The 6,000-nt window shown below is 44.4% G+C and overlaps 1 protein-coding gene across 1 annotated transcript in view; it reads right to left on the bottom strand.

Moving 5' to 3' along the window:
* Window positions 1–358: 358 nt before the first annotated feature.
* The window catches only part of LOC147419035 (uncharacterized), a 43,007-nt gene continuing 37,365 nt past the window's right edge, over window positions 359–6,000 (bottom strand). Inside the window, exon 8 of the mRNA XM_086506099.1 lies at window positions 359–915. The gene's annotated coding sequence lies outside the window, so the exon portion shown is untranslated. The remainder of the gene's footprint in view (window positions 916–6,000) is intronic.

Here is a 6,000-nt window from a genome sequence, read left to right as displayed (position 1 = left end):
CTCCAACTAAATTCCTTAAAAAGAAGGATACCAAGGTCACAAGACTTCAGACTTAATCTATCTATCTATATCTATACTATTATAAAAGGGGGAGGGATTCTGGCCAAGCTCAAAATGTGTCAAAACAAAGCACAAGGTTTAAAGATGAATCCAAGATAAGCCCATTCAAGGGAAAGTGCAGGGTATAGACTCATGGGAGTCACCCACAAGACAATAGTGGACCACTTGAAGCCACACTACAATATTATGTATTACTTCACGACCCACACTAAAATATTGTTTGATGTCTGCGAACCTGCTGTTTCAAATTAAGCGAATTATCAGAACTCACAATGGAATGTGTTATTAATAGCAGAAATGAAAATTGAAGTAATCTTTCTATCATAATAAATGTGTTCTACAATCAAAAATCTGTGCCTATACAGCTAGCACAAGCCCCAAATCAAGGCTTGCCAAGAGTATTCCCACCAAAATCGAGTAAGACCTGACCTATTTCATAGGAGTGTCTTCTTTGGTCGCTTTGGCAATGGCACCCACATTCACTACATTAATTCAAAGTCAGGGGCAACCATTTATTAGAGATCTAATTTCTACATCAATTTCTTGATGAAGTGCCCCTTGTCATTCTAAGCAACGATTTACAGACAACAATACATATAAGGGTTCAATGACCAAATGGAAGAGGGAAACAATCCTAGTAATGCTCCTCTTAAATTTAGCACATTATTGACCTATTCTGGTCTGCAGAGTGCCTGAATGTCAGGCACGAACTATGATAGCGTAAGAATAATTTTGTTGCGCTTGATGACCACCTGGAATCGCTGCAGAGCTGGCACTTCAAGAATGGAAGAACCAAGCGCATACATCCATGACAATGCTCTTCCATATCTAAGCACACTCTTGATCTATCCCATTCTGCAGATCAAAGAAAGACTTCAGACAATATAAATAAGCCGGCAGAATTGGCATAAATCAATAATAAATAACTAACTAAAGGGATGACCAAAACTCACGAAAATGGGATGGAAGCCATACCATACAGTCAACTGTTAGTGTGCTTACATTTAATTAAAATAAAAATTGGGGTGTGTTAAGCTGAGAATTGCTTTCTTTTTTCAATTAATCATCATTAGCTAGAAGGTCGAAAAATCAAACAGAAGTGACATTTTCTTCAGTTCAATGACAAAGTGGAAGCCTGCAGAGAAGGGCAGTTCAAGAATAGCACAACCCAGGACACACCCCCCTACCAACCATAGTTACAAGAAAACTCTGTTTCGAGGCCTATTGGATTGGAGACTCCGTTTCCATAGTCCCCTGTTCCTCGTTTCCACTTAGCCTTTTCTTCAGGAAGTTCCAAACATACATACACCTATAAAAAGCCATTCCAAACCGTTCCAGTGAAAAGAGCTATCCGTTTCCGTCTTTGATGGCCTTTCCCATTTCTCCTTCCATGTGATTATGCTACCGACCCACTTCTATATTCCACAACAATACTTACCTATTCTGTTGTGCAGAATGCTCAAATCGGACAAAATGCCACTGGATTAGCCAAGAAGGCAAGGACAATTTTCTTATGTTCGTCTATTTTGGCCAAGACTTGTACCCACTACTCCCCACTGCTTTGTGAACCCAATGGCAACCGCAAATTTGCATTTGGTTTCAGTTTTGGTCAAATCCCTAACAATTCAGAGTTTACATATTAATTAGGCCGGGTTCAGACGAGCCCGGCGGCAGTTTCCGTGCTTTCCTTTTGCCACCAAAGGGGGGGGGGGGGGGGGGGGGGGGGGGGTTCTTTTGCTGTCTGTGGGCTGTTTTCAGTGTACCAATCGATTGCATTGACGTCTTTGCCCTCTTCTTTTCAGCAGCAACACAAAATGGCGGCCCCTCCTCCACCTCAAAGGGACTCAGGAAGCCCCCTCGTTCGACACCCTAGAACCGACCCTTCAATTTGCTCTTTCACTATAAGAGCAAGCGAGCTTGATAGCTGATGTGGAACGGCTCCAAGCCACCTCGGTCATTCACAAGATTGTTGGCACACGGCCCAGCAAAGGTAATATTCAGGACTTGCTCCAAGCCCAACTCCTCACCGAAGTGGGCAAGATCATTGATGTGCACATTCTCAGAGAGGCTATTACCAGATAGAGTTTGAGTCTCCAGAGATGGCAACCAAAATGATTCGATGAGGCCGCTAGGTATCTGGGCGGCTCGAGCTTACTTCAGACAATGGCACCACGGCTTCGAACCGACTTAGATGTGCTTGAGGAGGTAGATCTTCCTATCTCAGTCTACTTCCCAGGCTTGCAGTGGGAATATCTTCCTTTACTTTCAGGATTGGTTCCATGATTGAGACGGTTTTGGAGAACCCGCACACTTCAGCATCAGTTGTGGCCAAGGCTGCATGGTTACCCACTACGGGTTCTTGTTCAGCTGAAAGAACTTCTGAAGCACCAACCGTGGGGCCCGAAACCCTAAAAAGACCAAAATCTTGAACTTTGAGGCCTTCCATAAAAGGCATTGATATGCTGACGTGGTACTCCGTACGAAAGATGACGTGGCAGGGCTGTACAGATTTTTTGCATTTTGTGCTGCTCTGCTAACGTGGCAAGCTATACGGATTTTCGTAAATTACGCTCGCAGCTTTTGCAAATTCCAATGCTAGCTTTTGGGGACCATAGATTTTGAAGTTTAATGCTCTTAGAACTGATTGCTTTTGAAGCTCTGCTTTTGGGCATCCCTTGTAAGAATAAAAGAGCCCTTGGGCCTCTCACTCCGCAGAGCATCTAGACGCAAATTCTAAGGACCCCTGGGAATTTGTACTTCGCAGTGATCAATAATAAAGAAATATCGAAAGGCGCGCCAATCTTTTGGGCCAGTGCTTCTGGGCGTGGAACTCCCTTGTGCTCTCTCTCTCTCTCCCTTGTGCCCCTAAATAGTCCCTGTTTCAAGGTTGCATCTGTATGTACATACGGATTCGTACAATACGGTACATCCATACGGTATGGGTCCTTACGTTATCATTAAAAAAAAATTGGCCATCCTCTCTAACGTCGTGTTAGGTGTAGCGGAATGAATGTTTGCGCTTTGCTCAAGATGAGTGCTCCGAACTGTGCTCAAGGGTTCCTTTTACTTACGGAAGGGAGAGCTTTCCGTTCCTTTAGTGAGAGAGTGCAATGGACACAAAGTGAATGAACACTCTGAATGGAGGTGTATGAGACTAAGAGATAGAGAGAGAAGAGAGATACGACACCAGAGACGTTGTAAAACCCTCCTCCGAAGGCCCCACTCTTGTCGGCGAGAGTGGTCTACTTATAATTGCACAATCTGGTACAAATGGAATGCATGTGACTGATGCAAGTCTAGGCTATGTTGACGACGACGAGGGGGATGACGAAGTCGACCTAAGGGCTGAAATCTGCAATCTTTCTACTGCCGTCCAAAAACGCTATGGGCTGAAATCTGCGACTAGTCCAAAAACGCTGATTTGGAGACTGTATTCTGTGGGTCTTTGTTGCTGAAAATCTGCAGGTTTAGGGCTGAAAACTGAAGTTCTTCAAGGCTGAAAACTGATGGTCTTTCCGGGGCTGAATCTGCTACTCTTCGAGGGCTAAATCTGCAACTATTTCATTGCTGAAAATCGCTGCATTGCTGTGGGTGGTATCTGCTGAAAACGCTAGTCATGGGCTCCCAAACGTGATGTATCCTCCTACAATTCCTTGTGCTACCTTTTCATCTAAAGTAAGCTTAAGCTTAGCAATTGTGTTAGCCTTACCCTTAGATCCATTGGAAATATTCTTTTCTGAGAGACTGTTGGAAGATAGGCTAGAAGAGTTACCATTCTTACCGTTCTTACCGATCTGAGAAGTTTGCAAGGTACTTGTGGAAGTCTTGGTCTCATTAGGCTTTCCCTTGTTGTGCTTCATCTCCTGTGCGAGAGCAATCGCTACCGCCTTGTTGAGATCGATTGGATCGAGCACCTCGACATCGTACTTGATATACTCGTCCAATCCATAAAGGAATGCCTCCTTGCGTTCATCATCCGACTTGCGTAATTAGGTACCTAGTTGCAAAACATGATTAGAAAAAGACATAACCGGCATACCATTTTGCTTGAGAGCGCGCCAATCGTCCTTCAATCGTGCGAGGTACTGAGGTGGCATAAACCGCGCCTTGAGCTTGTCTTGGAAATCAACCCAATTGAAGGAAAGGGGCGTGAATTCGTCGGCTTCCTCTAGGTGCGCGGCTAGCTGTGCCTCTTGCCATGCGTGGTACCAATTGATGGCATCACCGGCAAGGTACATAGCTGCTGTCAATACCTTGCTATTCCCTGTCTTCTTAGTTGTCGCAAAATAAGCATTAAATTGATGCAACCAAGAATAAATAACCGTAGAATCCATCTTACCATCATACTTACTGAAAGTCAACTTCTCTGTGACTGGGTTGTTGGAATCCGCATCGTGGCTTGCGCCACTTGAGGAACTCCCACGATCTTTGGCTGGTTCGGATTTCGAGACAAGTACTTGTCGAATCAATTCTTGAGTGCGTAGTTCTCTTTGAGCCTCACGCTCGATCTCCAAGGCCACTCTTTGAGCTGCACGCTCGGCCTCCAAGGCTACGCTTCGCGCTGCCACTTCTTCCTTTCTTTGTTCTTTTCTTTCTTTTCGTTCGTCGCGTTCACGTTCCAAAGCAATGCGAGTCTCTTCTTGTTTGGCCATCATATTAATGCGATTTGCTTCTTGTTGTGCGGCAATTCTTTCGTTTGCTCTGCAAAAACGCTGGGCTTGAGAGGATCTTGCGGGGGAATCTTGCTTCTTGCTTGGAGGGAATCCACCAAGTAGTCTTGTTGAGAAGTTGCCTGCTGAGCTTGGCGCATGTTGCCTCTTCTGCCATTTAGTGCTAACTTTGTTTGCTTATATATTTTCTTACTCAAATTGCCCTACCTACTTTTGTTGGAAAGTCACTTAAATTAATAAGTGAAAAATGCCAAAAATAGGTAAAATAGGCTAAATACACTGGAAAATCCCCCTAACTGATTCTATTGGATTCTGATGGGAATGCTTATGATCATGCTGTGTGCAACCAGAGGATATGCATCTACACTAAGTGACTGGGCATGCACGGTCTACAAATAGACTCACAAAAGTGCCAGATCACTTCTAAATCTAGACTGACTGGACTGACTGAACACTTGTCGTGTTGTAGCTTGTCCACGGACACATAGGGTTGGATGTGTCACATGACATGTCATGTGGGCGCGTCGGGCATGCGATAAGGTTATTTGGTGTTTAAAAGGCTTGGGAAGTGTGAAGGCCAACAAACCCCCCTATATGAAATTTAACAAATCCAAAGAGTAGACTCTTGTTGTAAAGAGTTGCAGAGAGGCCTGCACACACCTACACCAGCTAGTTTCCTCGTCTAGCTTCCTGCTTGAGTTTTCAGTTTAAGTTTTAAGCATTGTACAATGTATTCGATATAAGTCTAGCAAGTCACTGGGTTAGAGGTGACAGGTCCATGAAAAACTCAATAAATAAAGGGTTGTTTACAAACGATACACATTGATTACGTACCTACAAAAGTATTCGGTAAAAAAATACGTCCCATACGTATGAATACCGTACCGTACCTGACGTACCTTTTCACCTTGCTCTCTTTCTCTCGGTCTAACCACACGGTAGGAGGTATGAATCTATCTAGGATAGATTGTTTTTACGCTAGTGACCACATCTATGACATGGGAGGATCGGTTTGCATTTTGGTAGGGACTACTTTTTCGGATCATTCGCCAGTGGTTCTTACCCTGTCAAATAGATAATGGGCGGGCAGTGTCATGCTACGTATCCCAGAGAAGATTTTAAAGCTCAGAGAGCAAGTTGTGGAGCTTTGAACAGAGTATTTGGACACGCAGGGGGGCCCTGCTGCTAGAGCAGCCACTGGCCTTGTGGAGCATAGTCATTTCTTCGAATCTGCAGCTTGCTTGGTTGCAACTAGGGAGAAGGAGAAGCG

The sequence above is a fragment of the Adiantum capillus-veneris genome, chromosome 29 (genome assembly GCF_014529385.1).
Source record: "Adiantum capillus-veneris isolate H3 chromosome 29, ASM1452938v2, whole genome shotgun sequence".
NCBI classification, from domain to species: domain Eukaryota; kingdom Viridiplantae; phylum Streptophyta; class Polypodiopsida; order Polypodiales; family Pteridaceae; genus Adiantum; species Adiantum capillus-veneris.
The sequence above is the reverse complement of the archived record's forward strand: the minus strand, read 5'-3'. Positions and strand labels throughout refer to the sequence as shown.